The sequence below is a fragment of the Mirounga angustirostris genome, unplaced genomic scaffold, assembly GCF_029215605.1.
Source record: "Mirounga angustirostris isolate CCGP_5_RB_7025 unplaced genomic scaffold, mMirAng1.0.hap1 SCAF_1, whole genome shotgun sequence".
In the NCBI taxonomy this organism is placed as follows: domain Eukaryota; kingdom Metazoa; phylum Chordata; class Mammalia; order Carnivora; family Phocidae; genus Mirounga; species Mirounga angustirostris.
Window position 1 is genome coordinate 68,140,110 of NW_026991709.1, and position 23,415 is coordinate 68,163,524.

Sequence of the window (23,415 nt, forward strand, 5' to 3'; positions counted from 1 at the left end):
TTATGGATGGCTTTTGTTTTGTTTTGTATTTGTATTTCCTGGATGGTGAATGAAGTCAAGAACATTTTCATGTGTTTATTGACCATTTGGGTGCTGTCTTTTGAAAAGTGCATCTTTGGTTGTTTTGCCTTATCTTTGCTATTGCATTATCTGCATTTTTCTTATTGAGTTGTAGGAGTTCTTTATATATTCTGGATATGAGCCCTTTGATAAGTGTATTGTGAATATCTCCTTCTAGTCTGTGGCTTGCCTCTTCACACTCTTCGTGGTGTATTTTGATGAATATACATTAATAATTTTAATGTAGTCTAGTCTTTAAAATATTTTCTTTTTTAAAAAAAGATTTTATTTATTTATTTGACAGAGAGAGACACAGCGAGAGAGGGAACACAAGCAGGGGGAGCGGGAGAGGGAGAAGCAGGCTCTCCGCCGAGCAGGGAGCCCGATGCGGAGCTCAATCCCTGGACCCTGGGACCATGACCTGAGCTGAGGGCAGACGCTTAACAACTGAGCCACCCAGGCGCCCCCAAAATATTTTCTTTTATTGTTAGTGGTTGTTGTGTCCTGTTTAAGAAATCTTTGTCTACTCTAAATTTTGTGCTGAAAAAACTTTACTGTTTTAACTTTTTACATTCAGATCAGTACTGTATTTGAAGGTGCTTTTCTTGTGTGGTGAGGGAAAGATTCTTTTATTTTTTTCTTCCTGTTTTGGTATCCAGTTGGCTTAGAGTCACTTGTTGAAAACACCATTCTTTCCCCACAGCACTGTAGTGTCTCCTTTGTCATAAGCCAAGTGACCATATTCATTTGGTGATGAATCTTACCTGTCTGTCCCTATATTGTACTCCCTTTGTACCTCCATTGTTACCTGAACTAATCTCTAGTGACCTCAACTTGGATAGCCGTATTTGCATAGTAACACCCAAACTGGGCACCTGCTGAAGCCCTTGGTTGGCCCACCCAAGTTCTTAAGTATCTTGAGATGCTGTCCTGACGCTCCAGGGTCCGCCACTTCGCTGTGTCTTTGTCAAGAGAGAATGGATTTTTTTTTTCATATAATGTCATCAATTTATTGGGATCTTGGGCTCCTTCTATGGCCAAAGGTCTAGCAGTAACATGGAGTTAGGACTGCGGTATAGAGTCTCATAGCTGTCGTGTGTCTTGTTTCAATCAGTAAACAGTCCCAGTTACCACAAGTTTTTGCCACCCCAGATGTTGTATAGCTTTGATCTCATCCGCCCACTTTCTCTGTGTGTGAACACAGAATGGCTGGAGATTTTATTTTAGGTTCTTTAATTTCAGTTCTTTTAAAATGGGCATTAAAAACGGAGTCTTCTGTTTTGTTTGTTTAAAATTTTTTTTTTACTTATCTTTGCACATTAAAAAACCATTGTATATAACAGAATAACAGACTTTAGAACCCAGAGATATTAGATATCATTAGTTCAATCTTCTCATGACTAAATAATATTGTGAGATTTCTTTCCCTGGAGATATTTTTAAATGTCTTTTACAATCACAGGAAGTCAGAGTTGGAAGAGAACTGAGAACCGTGTGAGGCCAGCAATCTCATTCTACAGATGAGGAGCCTGAGACCCTGAGGACTCAAGTGGCTGGATCACAGTGCTGTGATAAGATTCTGGGTCTCTAGACTTCGCCATCTGAGGGTCTTTTCTTGTGTAGCCAAGGCTGCTTCTTACTTTGAATTTTGCTTCATTATTGTTATCCAGGGACAGCCAGGAATTTCTCATAGAGTCCGTGAATGTGCTTGTCATGAGACATTAATCTGTGCCAGAATTTAAGGTAACATAGAAATAGCCAAAATGTAATTTGGGCAAGAGCCATGAATCCCGATGGGAGTGGGCTGGGATAAGTAGTTCTGTTAATAAAACCTTTCCACATCAAAAGTGTGAGTCAGATTCAGTATATGAATACCATCAAGAAGCTACACACAGAGGGAGTTTAATTTTAGTACAAATAATCACCTGTTTGCATCTCTCTTCAGAAATAAAGGGGGTGGAAGTTGTTATGTCTTTCAAATTAGATTGATTACTAAAAAAAGGAAAACAATCTGGAGGACAGTTATTTTCCTTGTGGAGTCCTGTCCTGTGTACCATCTATTTCTAGTGAAGCTTGAACTTCCAGTTTAAAAGCAGGTGGAAGTGGAGAGGGTGTGTTTACTCCCCTTTGCCTTAGCTGCGTTCAGGAAATTCCTTGCCTAACCCTTTCCCCTGCAAGTACCTGCCTCAGCTCTTTCCTGAGGCCTGTTGCTCTGGGCTGGTCTACAGTCGGGCAAAGATGGCAGTGGATGTAAGCCAGAGGAAGCCTCCTATGACGGTGTACAAAGCTTTTCTTAAGAAGAAGGGAAGCCAAAGGAGTCAGCCGTCCTCCTGATAATTGGAGCTCCCCTCTTCTGCTCATATTTCTCTAGGGAGGCCTGAGGCAAGAAAAGAGGCTCAGAGATGTACCTTATGGAGTTCAGTAATTATTCTGTCCACCATATTCTGGTTTGCTCCTGCCCCTTCAGTGTCACCTCCACCTCTCCCTCTGATCCTTAAGGTCCCAAGCAGAGGAATTTGTGGGTGAATGAAGAGGATGGAGAAGGTGGGTGTGTGTTACAACCTCCCCTGGGCTTTGTGTCTAGTGACAGTAAGGACCCTGATAGAGGGAGCCTTATGGGGAAGACAGTCCACCCTTCTTGGGAAGCTCCCAGTCTAATCAGAGACAATGATCACTTATATGGTGCCCTCTGCTGCAAAATAGTACCTGAGCTGGGGTCACTTTGTTACCTCTTGGATGCTGGCACCAGCCCTAGGGAAGTACAACAGGGGGAAGAAACAGGATCTGAGCCGACATGGTGATTCTGACCTCTCTGGACAGGCCATTGTCCATAAAGGCGTTCATGTGTTGATTTGAAAAGCACTCCTGAGCTTCTCTTCAGAGATTTGTGTCTGAAGGGGATCTTCATTCCTGGAATTCACTGAAAGCTCTGCCTGACATGCCCTCTGCAACTCATCATGTTAATGGGAAGGGAGGGCTGGAAGCCAGCCAGGTGCCCTACCCCGAGCCATGTCAGGATGGCTGTATTGATTGAGAGTCTGACGGAAGGTTACTGCAATGGACGGGGGTTCACTGACAGTGGAGGAATAAAGCTCTGGCCCCGAAGCCTATCTTCTTAACTGGGCTCTCAGCCAGGGCTTCCTTGCCAACTCTCTACTCCTTCGAGTCCATCTTGCACACCCAACTAGATCTGGCTTCCCTGAACACCACTTAGTCAAACTCCCCAATTGCTTAAAAACCCTTAATGGGTCCTCTTGGCCTGGACTCAAGGCCCTGTAGAATCAGGTGCACATCCACAAAGAGTAGCCTTTCCAACCTTATCACTGATTCAGCCCACTCTCTGGAGCAAAGCCCATTGTGTTGTCAGATGTGTTCTGTTCACAGTCCCCAGAAAACACCAGGCTTATTTGTACCTTTGTGCTTTTCCCAGGTTGTCCCATGTTGTTTGCTGTTCCACCTGTGCACATCTACTCCATCCTTCAGTATTTGACTCTTTTATCTTCCCTGCTCATTTAGCTATGCAGTAACTCACTTCTCTTGTGTGCACTAAGCCCCTTGAGTGGAGGAACCCCTGTAGCCCCCAACACAATGCTGAATGTGAGATGGGCACACATTGCTTCTTGGGTGAATGTGGAGAGATGGATACTTGAAATAATGAACACTCTCTAGGCAACTTACTATTATTTCCTTCTTGACCTGGTGTCCATGCACCCATTTTAGTTTTTTATTTTTATTTATTTTTTTAATTTAAATTCAATTAGCCAACATATAGTACATCATTAGTTTCAGATGTAGTGTTCAATAATTCATCAGTTGTGTAGAACACCCAGCCATGCACCCATTTTAAAGTGATGTTTGGAGATGTTTAATGGGATAAAGGGAATAGAGGCAGATGCCTCAGAAAGGTTTCCAACAAAGTGGTCAAGAACAGGATTGAAACGGAGCAGGTGCTAAAGGCAAAAACAAAAACAAAAACTCCAAAGAAAACAAGAAATTGGATTTAACACATCTTAAAGATGTAAGATAGGTGTATAGGGTTGAATAAGTGTCCTCTGAAGTTCATGTCTACCTGAAACCTCAGAATATGACCTTATTTGGAAATCCGGTCTTTGCAGATGTCATTAGTTAAGGTAAGGTAGGTCATACTGGATTAGGGTGGGTTCTAAATCCAATGGACGACATTCTTATAAGAGCAGAGGACACAGAGAGAAGAAGGCCATGCAAAGGTGGAGGCAGGGATGAGTGAGATAGCTACAAGTCTGGGAATGCCAGGGATTGTCAGGAGCTACAGAAATTAAGAAGAGACAAGCAAGGATTCTTCCCTAGAGCCTTAGGTGGGAGCATGGCACTGCTGACACCTTGATTTTGGACTTCTGGCCTGAACTGTGAGAGAATACATTTCTGGTTTTTTGTCTTTTTTTTTTTTTTTTGGTTTTGTTTGTTTTCTTTGTTTTCTTTGTTTTTCTTTTCTCTTTTGTTTTAAGCCATTTAGTTTGTGATATTTTGTTTTGGTAGCCCTAGGAAATCAATACAGTGGAGTCCAGTCATGGGCAGAGCCATCCCTATGAGGTATAGGAAGGAGAAATCACACCAGGCAGGTCTGTTGGTTGCTTCCAATTTTTATGCAGGAGAAATTTGGTTAAAATGATCATCAGGAATAAGGGAGGTGTTTGCTAGGAAGAGGGCATGGGGAGGGTTGTATTATGGTAACCTTGTGAAAAAGTGGATGGGGTGTGGGTTTGTTTTGATGCAAGGGAAGAAGGAGAAGAGAGAGAAAGTGCTAAACTACCCAAGTTGGCTTTCCTAAGGAGTGCCGTGTATGAGACTGCCTTCTCTTTCTGGGACCCTAGGCAGCTCTGGCTCTCTGTCCTCAAAGCAGTGAGAACCCCATAAAGTAGAGGGTGGGACAAGAAACAGCTCTGCCCTTACAGGATGTTTGTAGGTGCTACTTCCGTGGACCCTTCTCTTCCTCCTCAGTGTTAGAGGTGATGAGGTGCAATGGGATGTGCATGGGACGCCTAGCCCATTTCCATCTATTGTCACTGTTCTATTTGAGCAAGTCCGTCCCCCTCTCAGAAACTTGCTCTTCTCCCTTTTGCAGAAGGCGTATAAGTTGATGTGTGCATTGAAGAAGAACACTTTGTAAACCTTAAAATGCTATATAATAGTCTCCCCAGGACTGAACAGGAAGACAGGCAAATTCCTTGTGCTTTGAGGTCTGGGGTGGCTCACACCCTGTGTGAAAAATAATGCAGTTTTCAGTATGAGATGATACCAGAAGGTTCTGGATATGGATGATGGTGATGGTTGTACAACAACGTAAATGTACTTAATGCCGCTGAACTGTATGTACACTTAAAAGTAGTTAAAATGCTAAATTTTGTGTTGTGTATATTTTACCAAACACATAGAAAAATCACAAGCACCTCCCCACAAAAAACAGCGATGCAAATACTGGACAAAGCTGACATTCAAGTAAATCTGTCACTCTGGGTGTTATAGGGCAATTATTGCACTTTGTGATGAATGCTCATATTTACAGTCATTATGAGGAATTAGCCCTGTTTACCAGGACTCAATTAACACAATGGATTATGGTTATTACTTTTGGATGGCTCTAGAAATTCCCATGGGAGTGGGTAAATTAGATCGCAACAATTGGAATTGGGATGATCCGTAAACTGTACTTAATAACATGGGATCTGGCTCTACCTCTGCCCCAAGTAGGGCATACCCCCACCTCAGCACTATTCTTTCCTCTTTCTTCTTCCCTTTGGTACCCAATTTACTCTTTATCCCAGGAGGTCAGGGTGCAAGTGGGTTTACAGCTGCAGCACCGAAACATGGGAGTCCCATGTGGCTTCAGGCACTTGACCAAAAATATCCCATGCCATCACAGACCCTGGTCCTCTGGCCCAGACTTTGCTCCCGGAAGCCAGAACTATTTGCACACCTCCCAGAACATTTCATTCTGCAGGCCTGTGGGCTTCCACATCAAAGCCTTCTAGGATTACCTCCCAATTTTCTCCTCTTCCTAGCTCTGAGCTGCTTCCGAAGATCAAAACCACAGGCATAAATACTGCTCGATGGCCTCTCAGTTTCTGAGGAGTCCCCCATAGGCTGACGGCCCAGAGAATAATTCAGAAAGTGGCTGAAAGATGGACATCTTCTGGATTGAGAAGTTGTTTCATTTTAGCACAAAATAAAATGCTTACATTTTCATGTTCAAATATGGAAACCTGTATTGCGCCTGCTCCAAGTTCTCTCCGAAAGTGATGCAGAACACTGTCTAATGTAGACGTGTCCATGGTGCCTGATGATTCTGAGGCATGCACAGAGCCAGGCAGGGCTCTCAGATGGAACGGCTGCACGTACTTCTGCCTTCAAGGCAGGCGGCCGCTGTCCTGAGAGGGGGCTGGGGATAGGGAAAATCCGTGCCTTCCTTGTGGGCTTCTTCTTGTTGAATTTTGCTCCACAGGTTGGAGGACAAGTGCCAGTCCTCCTAACTAGGCCTTAAAAGTCTGGGTGGAGTGGACTCTCGCTGGAGCCTGTGGAGATTATAAAACAAGAAGCTCACTGCCTTGCGTGGCAGGAGTAGGAGCCAGTGTGAAGGTGTAGGAGTTGGAAGGAAGTTGGAAATCAGCCCCTTGTGGCCCTTCACTTTGAGATTCACAAAGAAAAAAGAGATGTCTCCCCTCTGAAAGGTAAGCGTTTCAATTCATCTGAACTCTGATTATTATAGTCTGCTTTAGCTCCAGTGGCATATTTCCATAATGTATGTAAATTATATTTGAATTCTTGTAAACCCATGCTCTAAGGCAAAATCAAACACCCAATCTTACTCCTGAGGTGGGGCCTTCAGAGCTGGAATACTGCCTAGTGCCCTCTGAAGGGGCTATTATTAGAGTGATAGAGGATGGAGAAGATTGCCTGGAAACTAGAGAAGCACCAACTACAGTTTTGTCTTTTTCTCCTTAGCAAAATGGAACCTCCTTCCTGCACCTGAAGACCTCCCTCACTGCAGGTTATTCCAAAGAAGAAGCAGCTTGACTTCCAAATACCTTTACTGGACATAAGGGTGTCTAAAGGAGATGAGAATGGCTGAGTACCCCCTTCTAGCACTCCAAATCTCTACTTCCTGTTGCTGCTCTGTCCGAAACTACAGCATCCTCACCAGAACCACACAGGGAACAAATGCAAGCCACCCACAATCCCCTTAGCTCTAGTTAAAACATGGCACAGATAAGATGACATTTGAAGATGAGAAGGACAGAAAAATACATGCATAAAAAAAAAAAAAAAAAAAAAGCTCTTGTGTTTTCCTGGCACATTGGTATGAGTGCCTGAGAGTGGATGTAGGCCAGAAGGTTACATGGGCACTCCAGCGCTGGCCCCAGAAGATATTCCTGGCAAACCTCTTCAGAGGGAGGATGTGAGCGGGCAATGGAAGCATCCAGGAGGAGTAAGCAGCTACTGCAGGACTTGCCGATCAATGGGTGCTTGATCATTCACACAGAGGGAAAGAACCAGGAATTCCCTGATAGTGACACTTGAATCATCTTTTGTGTTTCCAGATGCATTAAAAATAGAGAGGAACCGCCAAGCATGGAATATATGAAGTCTTACAGAGAAGAGTGGTAAAGTATTTGTTTTGACAATCACCTTGCAAGTGATATAAAAGCAGTATGGAGAAAAATGTCCTCACCTAATGCTGCATTAGAATGTGCGTCCTATAGCCTAAATCTGTTCATGACATTAAAATATATTTTTATTGGTGTTTTTATAGGTGTTTATAAGCTGAATGCACTCCAGAAAATAGGAGCGAAAAATAGTTTCTAAGACACGTAAAAGGCTTTAGAATTGGAGTTGCATAAGAAGTAAAAAGAAACAATATAAAAGTAGAAGAAGAAAGGTATAAACATTACAACAGGACATAGAACTATCTTAGGACCTTTACTGAGGGATCAAAAACATTGGATAAGTCTATAAAAGCCTCTGAGAGGCTGTAGAAAAAGCTAGATCATGTAGAGTATTGATGTCCTTTTGGGAGTTTAAAACAAAACACCTGAGTTATTCATGAAAGTAATATCTAAAGATCTTAAAGGACTATAAAGTGTAGTTTCACAGTTCACAAAGAGAGACCGAGTTCTAGGCACCCTTCCCTCTATTCTGGACAGTGGTAGAATTCTGGGTATATCCTGAGAAGATGCGGAGACAATTTCAGAGGATTTCTGGCTGAAGAAAGCATACTGTTGGCTGTCTTGAGCTCGGTCCCTTTAAAGTCAGAAGTGACCACCCTTGGGCTGGGTAGCCCTTACCGTGGACCTCACATAGTTCACCCACAGGCTTGCTCCGAGCCAACTTCCAAGCTCTGTGCTCCTCCTCCTGAGCTCATCTGTATGTAGTCTTGCTCCTGGGCTACTTGACTGATTTTTACTAAGGATTTGCTTCCATCTTTGCATGACCAAGCCTTGGCTAAGCCACTCTTTCTGTTGACTCAATTGCAATGTCTACCTCTGCTGGGGATGGTCATAGCTTTCATAGCTGACACACAGCCCAGCTTGAACCCGATCTCTTCTTTGGTCGTTGTGAGTAGCAAGAAGCACTATCTTTTGGAATCACTGCAGAACTCACGCACTTAAATGCACAATGTCAGTTTCTATGGCTATCGCTGCATCCAGATTGGACAGTGCCCTTGGCTGAGACATCCTTTACCTCTGTTTCAGATAAACTCAGCTGGCATTTAAAATCTCAGTGCACTTCCTCCACCTTGTCCAGAGGAAAGTAAAATGAAAGACTTCATCAAGAAATGGAGAAGAACCACGTGGTTGGTCACTGCTGCTGCGTGAATCTTGGGTCTGGAGCTTGAAGGTGGCGGTATAAATGTAGCTAGCGCTGCTACTGCGTTTGCTTGACGCACCTTTAAAATGTACAGTGTAGTTCACCTTTCAGGGCTGGAATGGTATTTCAAAAATAGATTCAAACGATGCTCAAGTGTTTGGTTCTAACAGAGCCAGGGATTCTGTCCTGAAATGCATCCTGCCGCATGGGGAAAGGACCCAGTCTTCTATGTCTCTTGCTCCAAACCCTTCTCTCTTCCAGAGGCTGGAGAAAAATGTGGGTCTACGTCTTGAAATAATGTGCCCTGAACAAGAATCATTAACCTGTAGAAAACCTGTATTACTTTGAACAAATTCTCAGTTTACGGAAGCCTATGGAAATAGCAAAAACAAGCATGAAAAGAAGCAGTAACTTTAGCAGTCATAAACTAAGCGGATAACCTGAAAAATAAAGTTGTATGTGCCCAAAACTATATTTAATTAGTTTGGCCTTTTTTTTCCCCCCATCCTTTTCCTCTTTTACATTTCTTTTCTAAAATTAAGTGCTCTTTCATGATCTACTTAATATTGTCAAAGATGTCAAGTCCAGAAATTAGGATGGCTTTTCTTGAGTAATAAACAAGCGGCAGCATGGCGAGGTAGAAACAGCTTGGGTTCTAGTTCTGTCCTTGCTGCTAACCCTGGGCACCTCTCTGGGCCTCTCTTTTTATATCTATAAAGTAAAGGGGCTCTTGGGAGTGCCCTTCTGGCTCTAAAATCCACCAACTCTGTACTGTGCATGGTTTCCTCTGTCTGGAAGTTTCTATGTTTCTCATAAACTGTCATAAGAGCCAGAGTTCAGGAGGAAGGGAAACTTGGTGACTCCATTTGTGACAATGTTCAGCACTTTTAAATGCAAATGTAGGTAATTAATTTGTCATCATTGCTTGAATATATTATACTTTAAAACCACCGTATTCTAAAATATAATCTTTAGAAAAACAAATTTGTAATGGAAAATAAATAATTGTTACCGCTTGTCTCAAACCCTGCAGGGCCCCTCAATCATCACCTACAGCATGGTTCTCAACCCTGGCTATGCATTAACATCACCCAGAGAGCTTTTAAATATACCGGTGCCTGCCCTCCCACCTCAGAATTTCTGATCTAATTGGTCTGGTGTGGGGCCCGATACCAGTATTTTAAGAGTCAAGTTAAGAACCAGTGGCCTGCAAAATAATTTCAATTTCTGGGGCTGGTGTCTAAGATCTCCCAGGGGTGACTCACACCTATTGGCCTCTATGCTGACTGACCACCTGTGGTCCCCTCCAGCATGCCATCATGTTCACAGTGTTGTTTCACATTTCCGTACCTTTGCACCTGCTCTGATGGCCTGGAATGCCATCACTCCATGAGGCCTGCCTATTCTTTCCTGCAGGTTTCTTTGTTAACATAGTTCCTATAATACTTTTGTAATGGCCTGCTTTGTAGTCATCTTCCTATATTGTAAATATTTTATCCATAATTGTATGTATTTGTATTCATAAATCTGATCATCTCTCTCTCATGTTTAAAACTCCCGAGTGGCTTCTCATTATTCTAGGAATAACATCCACACCTTTTACCTTACCTATAAGGCTCTATGTAATCTGAACCTTCCTCTTTCTCAGACCTCTTCTCTGAAACACTTCCCACTTGTTCACTTCACTCCAGCCTTACCAGTGTTCTGTTCCTAAAACATGTTGAGCTTGCTCTCATCCCAGGGCTTTTGCAATGTTGTTCCTTCGACCTGGGACCTCTCTCATCCTTTCATTTGACTCCTTCCCAATATTCAGACTTTAGCTCAAATGTCACTTCCTTATAGTGGCCTTTCCTGACCACCATAGCTCAAGTAACACACCCCATCCCACTCTTCACTCTCTATCCTACCGTTTTTATGGCCTTTTAGGACTTATACTATCTGAAATGATAATTTTATTTTGTACACATGAGTACTGAAAAACTCCTATTACTGGAACATAAGTTCTATGAAGATAGGAACTTTCTCTGTCTAGTAGGGACTCAATAAATATTGAATGGATGAATGCTATTTGTCTCTTCTATAAGATATGCTATTTGTCTCTTCTATAAGATAATGCTATGCCTATGACTAGAAAGAAGGTGTCAATAAGTGTTTGATGAATAAATGTTTACATGTCATAGACATTTCTCCTTAACAGTATGATCAAACATCTTTAAATAACACTAGTAAAAATTAGTCTGACATGCATCTGCGTTATTAACATCCAGTTTAAAAAAAAAAAACAGAAAAGGATATATTTTTCTTTTTATAAGAAAATTAAATTCTGTCCATAACTTCATAATCTTCATTTCTAGTACCCACACCAGTGGGGGCTCCCCCTCTCTAGCAAATAACAAAGCAAATAACAAAGGAAAGAGATTGCTCGGGGAGCCAATTTTGCCTAGAAGCCCCAAATTTAAACTGAAACCACTGCTCTGAGCCAAGATGAGAGGAAAACAGTTTTTTTCTGAACATTCAAATCAGGGGCTTTCCAAATAGGTGATTGGACAAGTGAAGGTGGAGAATGGGCAGTAATGAGAGAGGAACCACTGGGCTTTGCATCCAGAGTCTGGGCCCAGAGCTCCCCTTAGCCCTTTACCTGCAGTTTACCCTGACTTCTAGGTCCCTTATGAAATCATTGAGGAGGAGATCCTGGTCGCTGATGGTGATGGTGGTAATTGTAATCTCTTCTCTCCAGTTTGGCTCTTACCCTGGCATACCTAACCTGGCATACAGAATATCTGGGCAGGTTGTCACAATCTTTAGGAGCAAGTGTGGAGCCACACAGGACTCCCTAGAAAACAGGAGTCAAGTATAGTCTGAGAAGAAAGGTATAGCATGTCTGTTTTCCCATGGATCAAATGAGGGGTTGAGCTAGATAGTCTTTAGTGTTTCCTCTGTTTCTAACCTGCTCAGTCTGTAAGAATATGTAAGCATTTTGTTACTGAAGTGATCAATATCCAAACTATAGGTAAAGGGTAATCCAGTTAGCCTTTTCATCTGGTGGTTCTTTCAGCACACATGGCTGTTATCCTCTGTGTAAAATTCCATGATGCTTTTTGGTCTGCAGAATACCATGTGGCAAATTGAGGTCATAAATTACCGTTGCGGTGAGGTCTGGTTGGGATGCTGCAGAGCCGCATTGTCCCATACAGTAGCCACTACCCACATGTGGATATTAAAGTTAAAATTTGTTAAAATTAAAATAAAATTAAAAATTCAGCTTCTCCATTGCATTAGCTTCATTTCAAGTGATCAGTAGCCACATGTGACTAGCGAGTGAGGTCTGTATTGGACAGAACAAATCTGTTCATTTCCATCATCATAGAAAGTTCTCTTGGACAGTGCTGGTTTACAGGGAACCCCTGCTGAGGATGAGAGAAGTCTAGTTAGAGAGCTGCTAAGACCCTATCCATTTGCAAGGCTGAGTGATTCTGTGGCTTTGTATTGGGAAGTTCATATTTCTGCTCTTCCTCTGCTGAAAGTCTTTGGTCTGCAAAGGTGCTGAGCTGGTGCAGAGGGACAAAACAACTGCAGAGTTCCTGTCTGCCAGATTAAGAGATGATGAGATGCTACCGGAAAGCCTTTTAAAAAGCTGAAGACTTACATGAGTATAAGGCATGACGATTGTGAAGTGAACGTATTAGACACAAAGGCAGCTTGGTCCTGGCTCCTCCTTGACTTCCATCCCTCCAGCCCAAGCAGAGTGAAGATGGATTTGAAGCAGTAGGTTTTGGTTGCCATTGGCAACAGAATCTCCACCTGGTCCAAGCTCTGGGAACCTCAGTTAGACAATGTGGGAGAGTTCAGGAAAGAGCATGGAGAGCTGATTTCTGCTAGGGAGAGTTGTGTTTGTGTTGGCTTTAAGGGAGCCCCCAGGTGGTGGTGACCTCCCTTTATGAGAGGTCATGAGGTGGGCCTGAATGAGGGGCTCAGCCAGGTTCAAAAACTAGGGGAAGCCCTCTACCTAGGGAGAGGATTAGTGGTGCTACCTTCTTTCCCAGGTGAAGAGGGAGCTCACAGAAAAGGTGACTCTTTGTCTACCCTCTCTCATGTCTTCCCTCTCCTTCCTCTCATGTCTTTTCATCTTGGTTTTAACTCATTACATCCTGTCATGACAACATAGTATGTTAACTGTTGTATAAAAGGCATTACTTTTGATGAATGTGGTGACTACATTCACATGCCCTCTGTTTAGGTTAGGTTTCATGGGCCTCTGATGGAAGAGGACTCTGGGAAGGATTTGGAAGGTAACTTCATCTGTTGCCATTGTGAACACTACCTCCAAGCACATGACACTGTGCTGGAGCTGTAGGAAACCAGTGATAAAGGCACAAACTCCCAAACAAAGGCCGGTGTATTTAGAATACATAATAAGAGAGTACAACTCTACATGTTGACTCTTGGGTGTATAGTCATAGGCTATGAGCTACATGGGCCTTGATTCAGATTTTATTTATTGACTTATTATCTTTGGGCTCCATTAGCCTCAGTCTACTCATATGTAGAATGGAAATAATAATGCCTCACTCACAGAGATGTTGTAGGAATGAGTGATGTATAAAGGACCAAGCAGAAGGCTTGACACATTGAGTCACTTAACAAATTATTTCCACTCTCTTTATGAGGGGTCAGAACTATGATTTGGATGGGAGTGATGGAACAACTAAACAACTATGGGAATTGGGAATCACTACCCTTTACAATTGATAAGGTAGGGATAGGGGTGGGTTTGGCTTACTGGTCCTCCCTATAGGATGAGTTATGAAGGAGCCTATATCTCTTTAATCCCGAGTCAGTGGTTGATGTTTTAGCAGCCATAGCTTCTCTCCAGCTGTGGGCTATAGTTAGACAGGGGCTGATACTTGTAGACAATCTACAACTACTCCTGCAGTGAAATTCCAGAGACTGACAGAGGGGCAGCATGTGTACTTTTGTGGGGAGGGGAGGAGGATCTCCATGGCTCCCTGGTGCCTCACATTCAGTGAAATCCTGCTCTAGTCAATGGTATTGATTGATCTCTTATGGAAATTTTTTTTATTCTTGTTAATCCCCATACATTACATCATTAGTTTTAGATGTAGTGTTCCATGATTCATTTTTTGTGCATAACACCCAGTGCTCCATGCAGAATGTGCCCTCTTCAATACCCATTACTGGGTTAACCCATCCTCCCACCCCCCTCCCCTCTAGAACCCTCAGTTTGTTTTTCAGAGTCCATCGTCTCTCATGGTTTGTCTACCCCTCCGATTTCCCCTGCTTCATTCTTCCCCTCCTGCTACCTTCTTCTTTTTCTTTCTTAACATATATTGCATTATTTGTTTCAGAGGTACAGATCTGAGATTCAACCGTCTTGCACAATTCACAGCGCTTACCAGAGCACATACCCTCCCCAGTGTCTATCACCCAGGCACCCCATCCCTCCCACCCCACCCCCCACTCCAGCAACCCTCAGTTTGTTTCCTGAGATTAAGAATTCCTCATATCAGTGAGGTCATATGATACATGTCTTTCTCTGTTTGACTTATTTCACTCAACATAATACCCTCCTGTTCCATCCACGTCGTTGCAAATGGCAAGATCTCATTCCTTTTGATGGCTGCATAATATTCCATTGTGTATATATACCACATCTTCTTTATCCATTCATCTGTCGATGGACATCTTGGCTCTTTCCACAGTTTGGCTATTGTGGACATTGCTGCTATAAACATCGGGGTGCATGTACCCCTTCGGATCCCTACATTTGTATCTTTGGGGTAAATACCCAGTAGTGCAATTGCTGAATCGTATGGTAGCTCTATTTTCAACTTTTTGAGGAACCTCCATACTGTTTTCCAGAGTGGCTGCACCAGCTTGCATTCCCACCAACAGTGTAGGAGGGTTCCCCTTTCTCCACATCCCCGCCAACATCTGTCGTTTCCTGACTTGTTAATTTTAGCCATTCTGACTGGTGTGAGGTGGTATCTCATTGAGGTTTTGATTTGGATTTCCCTGATGCCGAGCGATATTGAGCACTTTTTCATGTGTCTGTTGGCCATTTGGATGTCTTCTTTGGAAAAATGTCTGTTCATGTCTTCTGCCCATTTCTTGATTGGATTCTTTGTTCTTTGGGTGTTGAGTTTGATGAGTTCTTTACAGATTTTGGATACTAGCCCTTTATCTGATATGTCATTTGCAAATATCCTCTCCCATTCTGTCGGTTGTCTTTTGGTTTTGTTGACTGTTTCCTTTGCTTTGCAAAAGTTTTTATCTTGATGAAGTCCCAATAGTTCATTTTTGCCCTTGCTTCCCTTGCCTTTGGCGATGTTTCTAGGAAGAAGTTGCTTCGGCTGAGGTCAAAGAGGTTGCTGCCTGTGTTCTCCTTTAGGATTTTGATGGGCTCCTGTCTCACATTTAGGTCTTTCAACCATTTGGAGTCTATTTTTGTGTGTGGTGTAAGGAAAGGGTCCAGTTTCATTCTTTTGCATGTGGCTATCCAATTTTCCCAACACCATTTGTTGAAGAGACTGTCTTTTTTCCATTGGACATTCTTTCCTGCTTTGTCGAAGATTAGTTGACCATAGAGTTGAGGGTCCATTTCTGGGCTCTCTATTCTGTTCCATTGATCTTTGTGTCTGTTTTTGTGCCAGTACCATACTGTCTTGATGATGACAGCTTTGTAATAGAGCTGGAAGTCCGGAATTGTGATGCCACCAGCTTTGCTTTTCTTTTTCAACATTCCTCTGGCTATTCGCGGTCTTTTCTGGTTCCGTACAAATTTTAGGATTATTTGTTCCATTTCTTTGAAAAAAGTGGATGGTATTTTGATGGGGATTGCATTGAATGTGTAGATTGCTCTAGGTAGCATTGACATCTTCACAATATTTGTTCTTCCAATCCATGAGCATGGAACGTTTTTCCATTTCTTTGTGTCTTCCTCAATTTCTTTCATGAGTATTGTATAGTTTTCTGAGTACAGATCCTTTGTCTCTTTGGTTAGATTTTATTCCTAGGTATCTTATGGTTTTGGGTGCAATTGTAAATGGGATTGACTCCTTAATTTCTCTTTCTTCTGTCTTGTTGTTGGTGTATAGGAATGCCACTGATTTCTGTGCATTGATTTTATATCCTGCCACTTTACTGAATTCCTGTATGAGTTCTAGCAGTTTTGGGGTGGAGTCTTTTGGGTTTTCCACATAAAGTATCATATCATCTGCAAAGAGTGAGAGTTTGACTTCTTCTTTACTAATTTGGATGCCTTTTATTTCTTTTTGTTGTCTGATTGCTGTGGGTAGGACTTCCAATACTATGTTCAGTAGCAGCAGTGATAGTGGACATCCATCCCTGCCGCGTTCCTGACCTTAGGGGGAAAGCTCTCAGTTTTTCCCCATTGAGAATGATATTCGCTGTAGGTTTTTCATAGATGGCTTTTATGATATTGAGGTATGTACCCTCTATGCCTATACTCTGAAGAGTTTTGATCAAGAAAGGATGCTGTACTTTGTCAAATGCTTTTTCTGCATCTATTGAGAGGATCATATGATTCTTGTTCTTTCTTTTGTTAATGTATCGTATCACATTGATTGATTTGCGGATGTTGAACCAACCTTGCAGCCCAGGGATAAATCCCACTTGGTCGTGGTGAATAATCCTTTTAATGTACTGTTGGATCCTATTGGCTAATATTTTGGTGAGAATTTTTGCATCCATGTTCATCAGGGATATTGGTCTGTAATTCTCCTTTTTGATGGGGTCTTTGTCTGGTTTTGGGATCAAGGTAATGCTGGCCTCATAAAATGAGTTTGGAAGTTTTCCTTCCACTTCTATTTTTTGGAACAGTTTCAGAAGAATAGGTATTAATTCTTCTTGAAATGTTTGGTAGAATTCCCCTGGGAAGCCATCTGGCCCTGGGCTTTTGTTTTTTGGGAGATTTTTGATGACTGCTTCAATTTCCTTAGTGGTTATAGGTCTGTTCAGGTTTTCTATTTCTTCCCGGTTCAGTTTTGGTAGTTGATACATCTCTAGGAGTGCATCCATTTCTTCCAGGTTATCTAATTTGCTGGCATAGAGTTGCTCATAATATGTTCTTATAATTGTTTGTATTTCTTTGGTGTTGGTTGTGATCTCTCCTCTTTCATTCATGATTTTGTTGATTTGGGTCATTTCTCTTTTCTTTTTGATAAGTCTGGCCAGGGCTTTATCAATCTTGTTAATTCTTTCAAAGAACCAGCTCCTAGTTTCGTTGATCTGTTCTACTGTTCTTTTAGTTTCTATTTCATTGATTTCTGCTCTGATCTTTATTATTTCTCTTCTCCTGCTGGGTTTAGGCTTTATTTGCTGTTCTTTCTCCAGCTCCTTTAGGTGGAGGGTTAGGTTGTGTACTTGAGACCTTTCTTGTTTCTTGAGAAAGGCTTGTATTGCTATATACTTTCCTCTTAGGACTGCCTTTGCTGCATCCCAAAGATTTTGAATAGTTGTGTTTTCATTTTCATTGGTTTCCATGTATTTTTTAAATTCTTCTTTAATTTCCTGGTTGACCCATTCATTCTTCAGTAGGATGCTCTTTAGCCTCCATGTATTTGAGTTCTTTCTGACTTTCCTCTTGTGATTGAGTTCTAGTTTCAAAGCATTGTGGTCTGAAAATAGGCAGGGAATGATCCCAATCTTTTGGTACCGGTTGAGACCTGATTTATGACCTAGGATGTGATCTATTCTGGAGAATGTTCTATGGGGACTAGAGAAGAATGTGTATTCTGTTGCTTTGGGAGGGAATGTTCTGAATATGTCTGTGAAGTCCATTTGGTCCAGTGTGTCATTTAAAGTCTTTACTTCCTTGTTGATCTTTTGCTTAGAAGATCTGTCCATTTCCGTGAGGGGGGTGTTAAAGTCCCCCACTATTATTGTATTGTTGTCAATGTGTTTCTTTGTTTTTGTTATTAATTGCCTTATATAATTGGCTGCTCCCATGTTAGGGGCATAGATATTTACAATTGTTAGATCTTCTTGTTGGATAGACCCTTTAAGTAGGATATAATGTCCTTCCTCATCTCTTATTACAGTCTTTGGTTTAAAATCTAATTTGTCTGATATAAGGATTGCCACCCCAGCTTTCTTTTGGTGTTCATTAGCATGGTAAATGGTTTTCCACCCCCTCACTTTCAATCTGGGGGTGTCTTTGGTTCTAAAATGAGTCTCTTGCAGACAGCATATCGATGGGTCTTGTTTTTTAATTCAGTCTGATAGCCTGTGTCTTTTGATTGGGGCATTTAGCCCATTTACATTCAGGGTAACTATTGAAAGATAGGAATTTAGTGCATTGTATTGCTTGTAAGGTGACTGTTACCGTATATTGTCTGTGTTCCTTTCTGGTCTATGTTGCTTTTAGGGTCTCTCTTTGCTTAGAGGACCCCTTTCAAGATTTCTTGTAGGGCTGGTTTTGTGTTTGCAAATTCCTTTAGTTTTTGTTTGTCCTGGAAGCTTTTTATCTCTCCTTCAATTTTCAATGACAGCCTAGCTGGATAGAGTATTCTTGGCTGCATATTTTTCTCATTTAGTGCTCTGAATATATCCTGCCAGTCCTTTCTAGCCTGCCAGGTCTCTGTGGATAGGTCTGTTGCCAATCTAATGTTTCTACCATTGTAGGTTACATATCTCTTCTCCCGAGCTGCTCTCAGGATTTTCTCTTTGTCTATGAGACTCGTAAGTTTTACTATTAGATGTCGGGGTGTTGACCTATTTTTATTGATTTTGAGGGGGGTTCTCTGTGCTTCCTGGATTTTGATGCCTGTTTCCTTCCCCAAATTAGGGAAGTTCTCTGCTATAATTTGCTCCATTATACCTTCTGCCCCTCTCTCTCCTTCTTCTGGGATCCCAATTATTCTAATGTTGTTTTGTCTTATGGTATCGCTTATCTCTCGAATTCTGCCCTCGTGATCCAGTAGTTGTTTATGTCTCTTTTTCTCAGCTTCTTTATTTTCCATCATTTGGTCTTCTGTATTACTGATTCTCTCTTCTGCCTCATTTATCCTAGCAGTTAGCACCCCCATTTTTGATTGCACCTCATTAATAGCCTTTTTGATTTCTACTTGGTTAGATTTTAGCTCTTTTACTTCTCCAGAAAGGGTTTCTCTAATAACTTCCATATTTTTTTCAAGCCCAGCTAGTATCTTTAAAGTGATGATTCTGAACTCTAGATCTGACATCGTACTAATGTCCGTATTGAGTAGGTCCCTGGCAGTCGGTACTACCTCTTGTTCTTTTTGTTGAGGTGATTTTTTCCGTCTTGTCATTTTGTGCAGAGGAGAATAGATTAATAAGAGAACAAAATGCTAGCAGAGTAACCACGTCCCCAGAAAATATACTCTAAAGAAATCAGAAAAGACCTGAAGCAGTGGAAAAAGAAACGGAAAGAGAGAAAAAAGAAAAAGAAAAAAGAAAAAGATAAAGATAAAAACAAACAAAACAAAACAACAACAACAACAAAAAAAACCAGAATGTGATCAAATATGATCAGGCTGGTATATAGATCAGTGCCACACACTAGATTTGGGGTGTATTTTGGTCTTTTAGAAGAAAGTGCCTCCCAAAATTTTAAAGAAAGAAAAACTTATATATGTACAAAAATAAGGGTTGATATGATGAAGGGATGGAATATGAGTGTAAAGATGGAAATTATAAAAAATTTTATAAAAGGAATTGATAAGTTGTTTGAAAAAAGAAAGAAGAGGATTTAAAAAAGAAAAAAGAAAAAAAAGGGAGAGAATGTGATCAGGCAGGGGAGTAGAAAAAACCATATACTAGAGATTTAGGGTATATTTTAATCTGTTAGAAGAAACTATCTCAAAATTTTAAAGAGAGAACAACTTATATATATATGCCAAAAATACGGGTAACTACTATGAAGGGATAGAATATGACTCTAAAAATGAAAAATAAAAATGTTTTTTTAAAAAAAGGGATTGATAAGATGTTGGTTGAAAAAGGGAGAAAGAAAAATTAAAAAAAAAAAAAAACAAAACAGTTAAAAAAAATTAACTTTGAAAGACTAAAGAATCATGGTAAAAAGCCATGAATTCTATGTGCAGTATTCCCCTAGCGCTGGCATTCTGCCGTTCTCATTGATGGGTAAACTTGGTCTTGGCTGGCTGTTCTCGCTGATCTTCTGGGGAGGGGCCTGTTGCCGTGGTTTCCAAATGTCTCTGCCGGAGGCGGAATTGCCCCGCCCTTGCCCCCTCCCGGCTAAGTCATCTGCTCGGGTTTGCTCTCCGGGGCTTTTGTTCCCTGCGAGCTTTCCGTACAGCTTTGGAGGCGGAGAGTGAAAATGGCGGCCTCCCAATCTCCGCCCCAGAGGAGCCAAGAACTCGGGGCCCCGCTCCTCAGCGAGTCCCCAGAGAAAAGCCGTCAGTCACTCCCGTCTCCCCGGTCTCCAGCCGCACTCCGTGCTCACCCGGCCTGTGACCCAGCGTTTCTATCTCTGGCACCCGACCCCCTGTAGAGCCTCCAAACCCAGCAGATCCCTGCGGTGCACTCCCGCGCCGCTCCTCCCGGGGGAGGAAGGTGAGTCTCCTCGGATCTGCCGCTTGTTGGGTCCCTGCTGGAGGAGCAGGGGCCCGACTGGGCCGCGGATCACGGTTTATGGCAGCCCCGAGCTGAGAGCCCGCGCCTGGGCTCCGCCTCTGCAGCCGGCTTCCCTGCTCCGTTACCTGGGAGCTCTGCCACACTCAGGCACCCCCGTCTTTCTGTGACCCCGAGGGTCCTGAGACCACACTGTCCCGGAGGGTTCCACCCCCCGCTTAGCCACCAGAGTGACGTCCCTCAGCGGAGCAGACTTTTAAAAGTTCCGATTTTGTGCTCCGCGGCTCTATCACTTGCCAGAAGCGGCCGACGGAGGCCCCTCCCCCGCCGTCTATCCTCCCGAATATCGCCCCGGATTCACTTCTCCGCACGTCCTACCTTCCAGAAAGTGGTCGCTTTTCTGATGAGAGAGTTGTTGCTCTTCTTTTCTTCGATCTCCTGTTGAGTTTGTAGGTGTTCAGAATGGTTTGATCCCTATCCAGCTGAATTCCTGAGAGGAGACGAAATCCAGGTCTCCTACTCCTCCGCCATCTTGCTCCACCCCCCCATCTCTGATGGAAATTTAGTTCTGTTCGGTGTCTTGTTTTACTATAGAATATGAATGTATATTTGTAGAAAGACAGGGGAGGAGTTATTACCAACAGTGTGCTGCCTTTCCTATCAAGAGGGGAGCAGGTAGGGGAAGAGGTGGGGGGTGATTATCTCTGGGACTCTCAGTTGGCCTGGATGTGGGAGTGGTGTCTTGCTGGAGTGGCACTAGGGAAATGAAGGTTAGAGAGCTCTTTCCACTGAAGAAATGGGAGAAGGAGGTAAGAACAGTCCCAATGTGGGATCAGTGTTCTGAGTACAAGAGGCAAATGCCCATTGTTGGGTATGAAGTGTGGGGTCAGGAGTAGGATTGGCTTGGGTAAAACTCAAACATGAGCATATCTAAGTTCCCTTCTCAGAAAATACCTTGGCGAAGCCTTAGATACCTGACTGCTCTGAAGATGTACTTGGGATATGCAGTAAGAACAAACAAAGAAATGACACAGAGACCTAGTCCATCACTCTGGTCCCTTTTCACCATATCTAACTTCAAGATGCCTTTATACCAAGGAAACTTTACCTCCTCCCTGGCATCTCACAAACTTTTCTGAAGAGATCTGTCTTCTCCGAGTGTGATGGAGGGTGTTGAACCACTGGGAAGGAACTTTACAGTTAGTCAACATCCACTGTGTATCAGGGACAATACTGGGCACTTTATTATGTCTTTTTACTTCTCATAACATCCCTCTGACCTATGCATGTAAAATCCTAGTATTAAGAACAGACTCAGAGATGTGGACTATCCTTCCCAGGGTGAATAAATGGCAGTGCCAGGATTAGAATTCCAGATTTTTAGCCCCAGATCATGGAGAGCCCCTAAATATCATCTTAAGGAATTTGGAATTCTTTTAGAAGGCAACAGGGATTTGTTGACTGTGACCAACAGCTTGATGTATGAGAGAAGACATTTTCCTCTTGAGCACACACAAAGAAATTGTACATCAGTAAAAGAAGTCTCTAAACCTTTCACATTTTTATGAGCCCTTGTGAAACTCTTGGGCTTGGTTCCTCTTTATGCAGTTAAAACTGTATATGCTATCTGGCTCCAGTCTTGGGGTTTCTTGAAGCCTGCAGGGTCTCAGGCTATGAGCCACATCAGCTGCCTTGTCTGAAATATACTTGACAATCTTTCTCAGGTCCCACATTCTTTATGCCACCCCTGCTCTCAGAGGTGATGGATTTGTGCAATGGAGTAATCCTCTGTAGGGTGATTTGGGAGATTGGTCCCCAAACCACTTTTTTGCATGTTGCCCATTTATTCACACTTCTGTCCACCATGAACACATGCTGTGGTGCCCAGCTCAACTGTACACTTCACGTTTTGTTTTGTGTTGCTACTGTTTGGGGGCTTGGGGTATTGATATCTGTAATGAGTTCACTGAGGGAAGAGTCCTCAATTTATACATCCTTGAATACCCTATGCCTGCCAGCACAGGGCTGGGCTTGTAGGATATACTGCATAAATATATACAGAATGAAGATGATTATCAGGAAGAAACTTCTGAGAGCAGTCCCACGCAGGGGTTGCTTAGAACCAAAGAAGATTTCTCACTAGTTATTGGCTGGTTATTGCTGAAAGGGGCAGGTGACGGACGTGTTCCCAGAGGCAAAGGGAAGATGTATCAGTTCTCTTTTGCTGTGTAACAGAAAACCCAGGCCTTTGGGCTTAAAACAACTGTTTATTTTCTTACAATTCTATGCATCAGTCATTTGGGTTGGGATCAGCTGGGTGGTTCTTCCACTGGTCTTAACTGGGATCACTCATGTGGCTATAGTCATTTGACAGCTTGGTTGGGGCTGGATAGTTAAGATGGCTTCACTAGCATGTCTGGCAGTTGGTGCTAGTTATCAGCCAGGTACCTCTCTCTGTTCATCTTGTGGCATCTCGTCCACCAGAAGACCAGACTAAGTTTCCTCACATGATGGTAGATATGTTCTAGGAGAATAGAAGCAGAAGCTGTAAGACCTTTTGAAGATGAGGCCTGGAAGTCCCATAGCATCTCTTCTGCTATATTCTTTTGGTTTAGGAAAGTCTCATACTAGCACAGATTCAGGGGGCAGGAAGATTAACTCTACCACTTGATGGAAGGAGAGACAGAATTGCATCACATAAATGAAGGAGGGACTGATGGGGCCAGCGTTGGTAAACAGTCTATCATAGGAGGACTTCTGTTTTTCTGACCTTCTCTTAAGTTTGAACTGCATATTTCCTGAGGAATTCCTGCCTGTGAAGAACAAATTAAAATTTGGATTCTCAGGCAGATGGTTTAATAACTGCAAGCAGCATCAGGGTTCCTGAATAAAATGATCTTTCTGGGGTATCTGAGGAAG

General features: G+C 42.5%; 1 protein-coding gene across 14 annotated transcripts in view; it reads left to right on the forward strand.

Annotated features, from left to right (window-relative positions):
- The window catches only part of KALRN (kalirin RhoGEF kinase), a 655,214-nt gene that overhangs the window by 118,115 nt on the left and 513,684 nt on the right, over positions 1-23,415 (forward strand). The window contains exons 1-2 of one of the 14 annotated variants that reach the window (XM_064571791.1): positions 7,455-7,522; positions 7,635-7,697. The exons of the other annotated variants lie outside the window; for them this stretch is intronic. The gene's annotated coding sequence lies outside the window, so the exon portion shown is untranslated. Of the gene's footprint in view, positions 1-7,454; positions 7,523-7,634; positions 7,698-23,415 lie in introns of those variants that run through there. 14 annotated transcript variants of the gene reach the window in all.